Here is a 13,006-nt window from a genome sequence, read left to right as displayed (position 1 = left end):
GTAGAACATTGTGTTCAGTTCTGGACAACACATTTTAGAAAGTGTGTGAAAATCTTTTAAATGCTGCAGAGGAGGTTTACAGAATGGCCCCAGGGATGAGCGATTTCAGCTACAAGGTTACATGGGAGGAACTGGGATTGTTCTCCTTGGAGCAAAGCAGATTGACGGGAGATTTGATAGGGGTGTTCAAGGTTACAATAGATTTTGATAAGGTAGACAAAGAAAAAGTGTTCCAATTATCTTATGGTGCAAAGACTGGAGGACACAGGTTTAACATTTTGGGCAAGAGATATAGGCAATGTGATGAAGAATCTTTCCATGCAGCAAGTGATTATAACCTGAAACACTCTGCCCAAGAAGATGGTGGAAATAGAGATGATCAATAATTCCAAAAGGAAACCAAATAGGCACTGAAGGAAATAAAGTTGCAGGTTTCCAGGTTACAGCAGGGGAATGAGATTCACTGGATTGTTCTATAGCAAGCTGGCATGGGCTTGTTAGGCCAAATAACCACCTCCCCTGTCATAATGACTAGAGTTTTCTTGTAATGGCTTCTCTCTCCACCCAACATGGATACCCTTTTTTTTTACATATGCCTCTCAATGACATTATCAGTATATGAGGTCAGCTTCCAGATGCTAACATCCAAATCTGGCTCCCCACCACCACTCTTAACTTGATGATCATCTTTGTTCTTTAATGGCTTGTCTGAAACCAACTCACTAACATTCCATATCTTGCTCCAGCTGACTAATATAAAGACTGAAGGTATTCCAATCAGCTCCTGCTAAAAATTCAATTGAGTTCTGAAACACCCCTTTCTTCCTTGCATACTCGTTCAGGATGAACTGGGCAGTGCACTCTTTGACATTGAGACTTTTAAACCCAATATTTCACTCCACATCTACAATATTGCCTCTTCTCTGTATCTCGCTCATTGGAGTTCTATTCCATACTCTTTCCACCTCGAGACTTATTACTATTCCAATAACCTTCCTTGCCTACACTGGTTCTTGTACAAGAGCTCCAGAACATATTAAACCCAAGCTTTTGTCTGTCTGCAAATTGCTCCATAGCTTCACTCCATCTTTGCAACTTCCTCCAGTTTCATATCCTTTGGTCCTCTCTATTGTGTAAACCCCTTCCTTTCAATCCAGTAGCGGTGACAGGACCTTCACCTACATTAGCCCATTCTTTGGGGCATCATCCATAAAGATTCTTCACCTCTCTCATTTCCTTTAAAAAGACGTCTCAAAAACCTGTAACTTTATTCCTCCAAATTTTCCCATCCATGAATCATGCATGCCTTTCCCATGTCTACTTGTGAGGTGCCTTGGAAAGTATCTTTGAATTAAAGACACTATATAAATGCAAGTTGTTACGATCAATGCTGAGTATTTTACAAATGTCAGCAAAACCCCTTAAATTATAGCCTTGCTTCTGCAGACTGTTGTTTTCTATAATAGAAGCCACAGTTACTAATTGCAATATCCAATTGAAATAAATGAACATGATCTGGCATGGAAGACACCATTATATCTGTATAAGCAGAGGTATAAAGTTAATGTTCATGATAGCTGGAAATGGTGCCATTACAATGTTAAGCATGGAGCATAGTAATCAAACATGACATCCATAGGGAAGAATAATACATTTCTAAGATTCCTGGAAGGATTAGCATATAAGTTGTTTGTATATGTTTACACAATAAGCATTTTATGGGTGGAAGTATTAATTCAGCTGCTTCTGTTATTGGAATTTTAGCCCCTCAGGTTACAAGAGGCATGAAAAAAATTGGAAAGGAATCAATAATCCCATTCGTAGAATTAACTTTAATTCACTCACCTTTGTTCACCTCAGGACAGCAAGTCAATACACTGTTAGCTCATTTGCAACCTATATCATCAATACGTGTTGTCAGCTTTCATGTCTCCTCTGCATGAATTATGAAATATAAACTAGTGAAGTTAGATTTAAATTGCACAATTTGAATTATGTTAGTGGTTCTGCATTAAGATTTCGTAAAATGTGGTATCAGTACATTGTGGCTGTGATGCTGAATAACATTATGGAATTCACAAGGGAAGATAACAATGAAAGTTTTCCCCTCACCCTATTAAACAACTACAAGAGAATTATGAGTTTTTCTTATGAAATTCAATTAAGTGGTTAGAACCACTTGACATCTTGCTGAACAGCAATCAAAATGTGAAATCCAATTACTTTAATCTTATGCAGTGTCCAATTTCTAAATGCTTGTGAATTCACTCATTTTAACTTTAATTCGGACTTGTTCATTCAAACTGCGGCAATGTCATGCCCCAAAACCTGCAATACTCATTAACCTCAGTCATACTTTGTTTAGTGTGGTGCTTTTAATGAGATTTAAAATAGTTCAGTAAAACAATACAATTCGCATACATATATATTTTCCAAAGTTGATCAGCAATGTCTTTGATTAAACATTTTGAAGATTAATATTTATCGTTCTTAAGAACACCTATTTGCTGCGATTCATAACCAAATTCTTGGTTGAGGTTTTATACATTGCTAGTTATTAGAATTATATATTGTTTCTAGATTATGCTTTTACCGGAATCATTTTACATCAAGGGCTATCAGATTTTTGCGTTACAAATTTCCAAGAGTCATACGTTTCTTCTCTAATAGTACAATTTTGACTGACACATCACCACCAAAGGCATTTTATATTAAATAGGTCATTTGTACAAATCTCTTTTGTTTCCCTTGGTTCTTGTTTGTTCCCAGGCAGTCAGAAGGTGCCGTGCTTATTAAACAGGTCATTCTGTGGAAGGGGCTAATTTTCAAGTTCGATTCCGCTTTTAATGACTCTCTCCCCCTCCGATTGCGGTTCAGGCAGTTATGCTATTCCCACTGCAGTTGTTGCACAGAAGTCACTCTTTCAGCACCTTTCAGGGTAACGAGAGGAATGGGAATTTTTTCGCCGCTAACTAACAGGCGTGCGGTGTTAAGTTTGCACCCCGGAGGGGTTTTTGTTTTGCTTGTGTTTAGGGAAACCACCCAGCAAGCTGGGCAGGGGGGAACGCAGGCGGTGGATGCCGTGCACGTGTTGTTCAGTGTACCCTTTAAAACTGGTGGGACGTGACTTAACATCAGGTTGTGTGTGTGTCTGTGTGTGAGAGAGACTCACTAAAGCCTCGAGTTCAACTGGTTCCAGTAAACTGGAGGGTAGAATTGCGTTTCAAAATGTGCTGTAACTCCGGAGGTGCCACTTTCTGAATGGATTCACTGGTTGGTACTGTACTTTAAAGAGCAGGTCTACCCAGACACTCCTTTGTATCGCTTTAAAGAACCGTCTGCCAAGAAAAACTTGTACACCAGCTACCCATCAAACAGAAAGAGCTACAGAGAGAGAGCATTAAGACTTCATCTCCCCTCTCGCCTTTGGCAGTGCACTCAAAACCACATCAAGTTAATCGCATAACCAGAGCAGATTAACATTTTTTTTAAAAAAGATGGAAATGTCTCTCACTCTTGTCATTTTATCATTCATTGTTCAAGGTCGGGCTGAAGAAATCTCAACGGGGTAAATGAGATTGAATTTCGCCAAATTTAAAGAGCAACAATTAAAAAAGCCACTCGGTTCTTTGAGATAAGTCTGTGTTCCCGTCACTAAACTGGAAGCAAATGAAATCAGTGCCGAAAAAGGAGTTCTGTTTTAGATGAACGCCGATTCGGGGCCCGCACCAAGTTTAATTAAAGCAATTGAACAGTTCCACTACATGAGCCTCTGATCGCTGGAATCGTCCGGCAGACAGTAAAATGTGTTACTCTGGATGGTCCTACAAGAACTACAATCATTAAGTTCACCCCGATATCAGCCACAATCTCATCGTGTCATCAAAAGAGAACTAAGGGTAAGGGGGTAATCGATTAATCCTCAATGAGTGAACATTTTGTGGCACTGAGTTGTGTGTGAATACCAGAGTCTTGGATCACCCATACATTCCACTCTAACCCGAGGCAGAAACTCACTGCGGTCAGTTTCAGATTAAAGTGTGAAACGTTCCCATTTGCATTACCCAGCGACTGAAATTGAACGGATGCAATTCACTCACCATTTGAGGTTACGGCAATCAGTTTTTGCTTGGAGTTTGAAATCAGTCTGTCTGCTTTTACAGAGCTCGGAGGCAGCTTGTGAGCTCCGCACTTCCCACTTCCGGACGCTGTGTGAGCTCCTCCGGAGTCAGTGAAACATCTCCAATCAGTGTCAACTTTCATCCCGCTTCACTGAGCCAGTCTCCAACACCCAAGGGTTCACTGGAGGTCCTCAGCACAAACCCCCTCCAACATTACACAATCCAAAGTCTTGGCTTTTAAGAATCGGAGGATGTCCCGCTTCAGCTGTTTTGTTGAGATGGTTGTGCTTCCATTAATTAAAATGCTAATGTGTTTCCTTCTAGTGGTTGGAACTAACAGCGATTGATCGGTCTATTTTTCTGACCAGGATTATCATAGGGTGAATCCTAACTATAACTGGGAATAAAACATACTTTCAGCTATGCATTATCTCTCACTTTTTAATCTTGTATTTTAACATAAGGCAGATCTTTTTTATGTAGTGGGAAGTTGGCATAGACCATAAGATGGCCCTCCAATGTCACTATATATTAAAAGATGGCCAAAGACAAAGTTAAAAAAAACTGAGTGGCTTAATGAGTGCCCTCAATGACCATTACCAAAATCAGTCAGATTGATGATAGCATTTGCCACTGATGACTCCAGCTCAGCAGTGAGGAACTGTCAGGAGAAGCCCTGCTAACTGGGGGGCAAAAAGCACAGCAAATAAGCCTAGCTCCATTGGTCTCAGGTAACTTGTTGGTTATCCCATGCAATGCTGCCTTGACCCACAGAGTTTTCAGCACTTTCTGCTTCTGTTGCACTTTTCAAGCATCTAAGTTTATTTATTAGTGTGACAATTATGCTTGCATTAACACTGCAATGGAGTTACTGTGAAAATCCCTTCGTCACCATACTCCAGCACCTGTTCAGGTACACTGAGGGAGAATTTAGCATGCCTAGCCACCTAGCCAGCATATCTTTGGACTGCAGGAGAAAACCAGACAACCCACAGACATGGGGAGAACATATCAACTCTACCCAGATAGTGACCCAAACCAGGAATCAAACCCCAGTCCCTGGTACTGTGAGACAACAGTGATAACCATTATGCCACCTTGCCTGTATTATTTGTTTATACTGTAGAGTTTGTCCTTGGCCATCTTTTAATACCTAGTGACATTGGAGGGCCACCTCATGATCTATGCCAGCTTATGCACTGAAATCGCCACTACATAAAGAAGGTCCATCTTATGTTAGAATACAAGATCAGAAATGCCAAAGTATATTATGAAACCAGACTAGACCCCAATAATTTTCTATTTTGGCATTAATCCAATGCTTCACTCCTCGTGCAATTCTACTACCACAGACAATTTAATTGTAACAAATGAATGAGCTTAACCTTTAACAATTGAACAATAAAGATGAAATTCTTAGCTGCTAACCTAATGCAGGAGTTTTAATCAAGTAATGTTTCTCAAATTCAACCCTCTCTAAAATTAGTTAGCAAAACAAAGGCTGACTTGCTTTAACTTAGGTTACTAGGCTTGGAGCTTTCAGAAAGCCTTTGCAGAGAGAAAAACTGTTTTATTCTGGCAGGTCCAGGCTGCAACCACTTGTATTTCAAAATGGAAATGAAACTGGGCTTTCCTACAAGCTTAGCTACTTGTCCCTGTCAATCAATTTAATTGCAAGTTCACATGACTCTAAATATCTAGTCTAAAATCCTCGGAGAATCTAAACAAACAAAAGGTCTATTAACTCTATAAAGTAACATATTCCTGGCTAAAATCAGTTATGAGCCCGTATTCTTAACATTTGCTGCATGTTTACCAAAGATCCTTGTAACAAAGCATTGCCTCCAAGCAACCACACTGTTGCAGGCTTTGATGCCAGTCTTTTAAATTGATCACAATTTTACCCTTCAAGAAGTCAGAACAAATCATGGAGTTCTCTTAAACAGCCGTTTTAATGCAAGCTATAGCAAGGTTGCTGGAAAGCTACAGCTCACATCTGTAGCCAGCCAGGGTGGCATATTCTAAGATACATAAGCACTTACAGTTTTCAAATTTGATTACAAAAGATCAGCATACATCACAATCACTTTATGCTTGTTTCATTATTCTATCCAATGTGAAAACTTAATGTAACTTGTAGCCATGATGTCATTATCCAGCTCGTTCCTGTATCTGTCAATTACTCTCTTTTTCCTAGTTACTGATAGCTTATTTAATAAGCCAAAAGAGAAAATGCTGGAAAATCTCAGCAGGTCTAGTAGTATCAGTAAAGAGAGAAAAGAGCAGATGTTTCAAGTCCAAATCACCCTTTGTCAAAGCTAAAAGGCATAGAAAGTAGGAGATAAATATACTGCAGGGTTAGGGGATTTTAGCTTTGACAAAAGGTTGTCTGGGCTCAAAACATCCACTCTTTTCTCTCCTTGCAGATGCTGCCAGATCTGCTGAGATTTTCCAGCATTCTTTGGGTTTCAGATTCCAGCATCCACAGTAATTTGCTTTTATCCTGATGTAATAAGCTTTGCCTAGTATAATACTCTTGGTGCCTGCTTGTGAAGGCTCGTACACTCTTTGTTTTTCACAGAGTTTGAGATTTTTAAACTTGAGTATTAACACTTTCACCCACCCTAAATTTAAAAATAAAAAAAAAATCAATATAGCGCAGTATTAGCTCACATAGCGCTTCTGCTGATGGTATCAAACTCCTCATTGAACTGATCCAACGGCTGTTTTGCCAAAGTATTGGAGCAGAGATAATAATGTTAACTGGCCGTTTGAGTTGAGAGGATGGATTCATCAAGCAGTGTGTTCCTTACAGTGAAGCCAATACTTGCTCATGTACTTCCTCTGAACTCATCCTTTGACAGATAACCATGTTTTTCTTTCAGTAATTCAATCATGGCAAGCCTACTCTTGTAGGGATGCTACACCACAGTTCAGCTTATCAAGATCCACAGCTGTCTTGTGTACATTATTGACTGGCTGCAAGTTAGCAGTCAGTTCTGTGCTTATAGTCCTGACATTCGTGCTCATCAACTGAGGAATGGCATCTTCTTTCGTTTGTTTGCCTGCTGTGATGGGTTCTATCCACTTGTTAAGCTGAAACACCAAGCACCAGTTGAAGAGATGGACTGAGGGGCAACTTTCTGAAGGGGATCTTGCACCATGTGCTGCAATCAGGTCAGCGCCACACTCCAGCATTGCACAGGTCTTGCTGTAGTGCACGTATCATTATGTATCTGGATGTGAATACAATCCTGAGTTTATTACCCAATATCTCACTTCGTCTCTGGCAAAATTGAAGTAGGAAAAGCATATGACTGAGAAACAAAGTGGAAATATATTGCTTTGGGATTCAATGGAAGCTTTTGGTTATGATTATGAAAATATATAAGTGGAAGAAATGGATTTGTCAATAGTCAGTCCAGGAGTCATCAGTTCTGGTTGTAGCATGGGTGATGCAGACACCTGTAGTCCCTTGCTTGAATGATAAGTCAATTTGATGTGAGATTGCATTGAACAACAAAGCAGGCTCAAACAGCCATGTGGTCTGGTCTTGCCCTTATTCCCAGTTCTTTTTAACTGAGGTCTGCCCTGCTAATTTATTATTTAAGCTTAAAACACTAGTCTTAAATCCACCCTTGTCTCCTTCAAACTGAATTTGAAACTCAAATTATATGATCATTGCTCCAGAAGATTAATACTCTATTTGTACAATTGACATGTAATTAGCAAGGCTACCCATCCACCTTTTCCCAGCTTCCTGTTCTTCCCAAATATCACGTATCCATGAATATTCAGATCCCAGTCACTGTCATCTTGCAGCCATATCTCGAATAGTTTTCAGATCATACAATTGATTTCTAAATATGCTGTTAATTTATTGGTTTTATTACAAATGCTATTTGCATTCTAATACTTATACTTCAATCTTTTTACTATTTATGTAACCTGTTATTTTACCTGCTTTCTTATGTAGATTATGTTTGTACACACTGTCCAACTATATACTATATCTGTCCCACTAGGAAAGCAATTATTATCCAAGTTACAAGCTAGAAAGTTTATAATAGCATCATAGTTTGCCCTAAAATGAATATTTCAATCAAAATTGAAGTCTGGTTATCAACTTATTTAATAGTGCAAATGTGAGACTGGGGAGCCAATATTCTGAGGTAAAGCTTCAAACTGAACCTAGTGTGCATTCAGTACAAGTTGTCACCCTGTTATGCCTTAAGTGAGCAAACTACTGAAAAAATTTCCATTTAGATCTCCTAATAAGATACATTACAATGCAACACAGACAAATATCATCCTGCAATATCTTCAAGTGCATTTTCGTATGTCAGACCAGATAGTTAATTTAAGTAGGCTGGTTAGCTATTATTTATTTGTCAAGTGTCCAACATGGAAGTTAAATCTGTTACGGTTATTTGAGAGCAGTCTGTGACAGACCTTTCAATTCTTCTCCATCTCCTTGTTTTGTATAATCACACAGAAAACCAAATTAGGCTATTTTCCTGGCTAGTCATCTTACCAGAGCATGCAGTGAATTTGGTGCAACCTTGCTGTCTGCTTCTTGAACATGAGCACAACACCCAGAATTATGAAGCAGGAATCAATGATTATTCAATTTAAATATTGCTTCTCTTGTTTTTAATTAGACCTTTAATAAAACCCCTAATTCCTGGGAACTCAAATGGATTCTTCTTTGAAGCTCTATTAAATTAAGTTCTGAATTTATATGTAAATGCATGTTTATATCTAATCAATAACAAAGATACAACCATGGACAGGAAATTTGTGAAGAACGTGAGTTGAGTGGGAAATGACTTGCTGTTCAGTTCCCTATTTTCACATCAAGTATTATTAGGTACCCCCAAATTTATGAACATACTTCCTGTTGATGTTTTGTGGCTACCAACCTGGCTCTTACTGAATTATGTTTGGCAATGGACTTTTTCCTAAAACATGCATTTGTTTGGTTGGTGCAAGTCTAGGATATGTTTGAAGATCACAGCATCATGGACAAAATTCTCCCTTGAGCATACAACAAAATGTTATTACATTAATAAAGTCATGTACATACGATCTTATACGCTTGTCAAATGACAACACCCCCTTTTCTTGGTGCCAATGGGAGAATAAGAAAACTAGGATGCTGTACAAATCATTAGCAAATTCTGACATGTCTAACAATGCTTTCCTAATTTATGTAATCATCACATTCTGCAATGATATAATTGAACAAAATTTGTTTAGAGGATGGAAGAGAAATAAAATAATAGGAATGACAAAGTATAATCCAAAGCTTGATTTCTTTATTTCAGTCATGCAAACAAAAAAGGTAAGCCATTGCCAGTTTCTTCATATTGTTCGACAGTAACAAAACAGTTTCCTTAAATAGCATATTCAAAAAAAGACTTGCTTCTGATAAACAGATGAACCATCTTAACATAACTAATATTTAAATAACAGTGCACAGTTATACATACAAACTCAAACTTTGGGTTTCAAAAGCTCTAATTTCAAAGGGTGGTGGGGGGTAGAAAAGGAAGGATAAAGTTTTATTCCATAACTTTTATTTGTACACTGTTTTAATCGTCAAGGTCAAGCGATCTAATTAAATCAGTGGTACCTGGTCAATAGTTGTACACGCCATTGGAAATACAGTGATCCTCAAAGCACAACACAATCTCCACACTTGTCCCTCAACTTACAAAAGAAAACACAAAATCTTTGTACTTTCACCAGGTGAAAGATGAAGTCAGTCTCATCTCATGATTTTGAAAATATTTATGCAAAATAGCCACAATTTGCAGTGGTTAAACAGATTGAAGGGACAGTTTGAATTCCAGCTATGCAGTTACTTTAGAGGCAATCATATTTAAAGTTCACCATAAAGTATTTTTTTTTGCTAGGAAGTGTAGCCCAGTGCTAACAAAAACCTGCTGACAGAAAACCTATTATAAAGAAGGGAAGAATGTTGGCACAATGCAGCGAAATTTTGCCCCTTTTTAGAAAAGCTGCATAGGAGTCTCTCACACTGTTCATATTTTAATGACTGAAAAACTATCTTCTTGGCTATTTTTGATGATTAAAGTCACTGCTAGATAAATCACATGACCCGAGGGCCAACTTGAAATAAAATGGTTTGGCTCTCTTGTGGTCACCGAGTGAGTACATCAATCTAGTTAGTGTGCAAGTTAAAGATGCAGTCTTATGTCCTTTAGAACTGCACTAAGATTGCCCAAACTCATTTTGCACACTCCCTACATTCTACAGACAAAGGAGATATCCAACCCTTTCGTCAGGGCTGGATTTAAGGTGAAAATCCAGTAATTAATCCAAAGCTTTCTTTTACATGAAATGAGATCAGTTAATTAGTTAACTAATCACACCTACCTCCTGGAATGGTTTTCATCTCCAGTCTACCCCACATGTTCATATTTGGTTCCACTTGATGACAAATTTGTCAATGTTGAAGGAGCATTTTAAATGTGGTCACAGAATTTATGGCATGATTTTACAACAACCTTAGTAACAGATAACCCTCATGCTGAAACAGCTTTATATTTTAAAATATTCTAACCAGACCAGAGCACAATCTAAACACTGAGACCTTGTAATTATGGTGCAACGCTGCCAAAGTTAATAGACATGCAATTTCAAGCATTGGTTCTATTCATGCCATAAAGTTAACTGGAAAATAATACAAGTTTTTAAATTTTAAGCTATGAGCTGGCATTTTACTGCCGTGCCCACCACAGCAATTGGAGCGGGCAAGGGGTGGACAACGGGCAGGTCTGTTGACTTTGGGTGGGATTTTACGGTCGAGATGAGCAAGGCAATAAAATCCCACACATGATCTGAGTTATCAGTTAGTGCCCTTCATATAATGAATGGGCAGAGTTCCATTCCGAACAATCAAAAACAATTGCAATATTGATGGGCACACTGGTGCCTTCAGTCGGAAAAGAAAGGTGTTCACAAATAATCATCAAGCTATTTGGTCCATTTTATAAATACAAAGCAGTTTTGCATATAGACACTTTCTCTTCTAGACATTTCTCCTATGATCTAGTAAGCAAAACCCGTCTGCTCCAATATTAAGCCAGAAAATGCAGAAGGTTTGAGGTTGTTAGTGATTTTGGTTGGAGAATCAATTGCAAGTGCTACAATTAAAGTTGCAGCCTCAAGTTCGAGGAAAGGGAAAATAAAAGCTTTCCTGATTTCCTATTCCATCTCCACCATTCAAATTTTCATTTTGAAAAAATATGGATATCAGACAAGAACGGGATTAATCTCAATGGGTGTTACCTACACTGCATATGCTTACCACTACTCACCATGAAGGCAATGGTATTCATGAACATTTGCTTGAGGGTCACAACCCATGCAGTGATTTGCCTGAAGGTTGCTGGTTGTTACCCTAACCTTGATAAAATACTATTGGATATCACCCAATGTGCATTTACTGACATTTTAATCATTTTGCAATAATTTAAACACTCCAATTCAGTTTACTGCATTTTAACAGCATGAGAGTCCGGACTCAATTTCTATCAGCCAATCATTTACTGAAATCATTTGGAAAGTGAAAATATAACTCAAAAAATGTAGTCAAGTAGCACCTGATGCAAAGTGTTATAAACAAAGTCTTTGAAGTTCAAATAAACTCTGGCACTTGCATACTGTTCATTTTCATGATTGAAAAATTCATCTTGCCAGCTATTTTGATCATTAAAATCATACGAGCAAGAGGAAGATAGTGAGCAAGAGTCCATGTAGTTATTTCAATACACGGGTACAGTGTCACCCCATTTTCACAATAATGCAAGCAGGCAGTAAAAGCATCCCCATGGGAAAAATGAAATATCATCAACAGTGCATCCCTCAGGGACATATCAATGTGACAATATAATTCTCACCTTTTCCTCATTATTCTATTTATTTCTTCCTTGTTTTGCTTTTCCTGCTCCCTTTGTTCTTTTCCTTTCTCTCTACATCTTGGTTCCCTTTCATTATTTTTGTTTGTTTGCCTTTTTAAGCCAATAATAATTTAATTGCCTAATTCTTACTGGAAAATTGAAGCAAAAAAAAAAAATCAACCAAAAGTGTGAAAAATCCTTATTAAAATCAGAGGATTTCAAAAGGATTTTGACTTGACACTGAATACGAGGAAGGTCACATCTCCATTCCCTTATCTATCTCTCCAGTAAGAGAATGCAAAAGAATAAAACAAAGCTGGCATTTGCCAGCAGAATGCAAGGTGTGAGAGCCTCAGGCAGGAGAGTTGCTAGAATGGCAGAATCTAATCATGGGTTGAATTTAAAAAAAACAAAAGATTGTATGATTAACACCTATATCTGGGCTCACTTGAAAAATAACCTTACGGATGGAAAATAGGAGGCTGTTGGCACCAGCGAAACCAAATCCTCATCTGCACTGAATTGCAGCTATGATCTCAACTGGAGTGATGGTAGTTGCAGCAAGTGGGATCAGTACCAAACGTCAATTTAGCACAGTGGTAGCAATGTTGTCAAAAAGCTGTGGGTTCAAATTCCACTTCAGAACGAGTACATGTATGCTATAATTATCTAAAACTAAGTACTTGGTCATAAACGCATCTGGAAGCCTCAAGTTGTGTCAAAACTGCTGTACGAATGGAAGTTCTATCTTACTTTTGGGTATGGGAAGATAAATTTGTCCAGAATTCACTGTTCCACTTTCTAACAAGGAACTGTTGCTGCAAATTAACACATGGGTCGAAGAGGAGGCTAGGTTCCAGGTTACAGTTTCTCTGTGGTCAAGCACGTTGCAGAAATTGACAGGCATGAATGGAATACCAGTGGTCACTGACAGAACTGTACACATCAAGTCAGAAG

General features: G+C 38.3%; 1 protein-coding gene across 3 annotated transcripts in view; it reads right to left on the bottom strand.

Moving 5' to 3' along the window:
• Nucleotides 1-4,211, bottom strand: part of vwa2 (von Willebrand factor A domain containing 2) — a 72,264-nt gene extending 68,053 nt beyond the window's left edge. For 2 of the 3 annotated variants that reach the window (XM_080205811.1, XM_080205813.1), the window contains exon 1: nucleotides 4,101-4,211. The gene's annotated coding sequence lies outside the window, so the exon portion shown is untranslated. Of the gene's footprint in view, nucleotides 1-1,845; nucleotides 1,936-4,100 lie in introns of all 3 variants that reach the window. The other variant, XM_080205812.1, reaches the window with a different exon arrangement.
• Nucleotides 4,212-13,006: the final 8,795 nt, after the last annotated feature.

This window comes from Carcharhinus amblyrhynchos, chromosome 17, assembly GCF_965287045.1.
Source record: "Carcharhinus amblyrhynchos chromosome 17, sCarAmb.v2.hapA, whole genome shotgun sequence".
Lineage (NCBI taxonomy): Eukaryota > Metazoa > Chordata > Chondrichthyes > Carcharhiniformes > Carcharhinidae > Carcharhinus > Carcharhinus amblyrhynchos.
The sequence above is the reverse complement of the archived record's forward strand: the minus strand, read 5'-3'. Positions and strand labels throughout refer to the sequence as shown.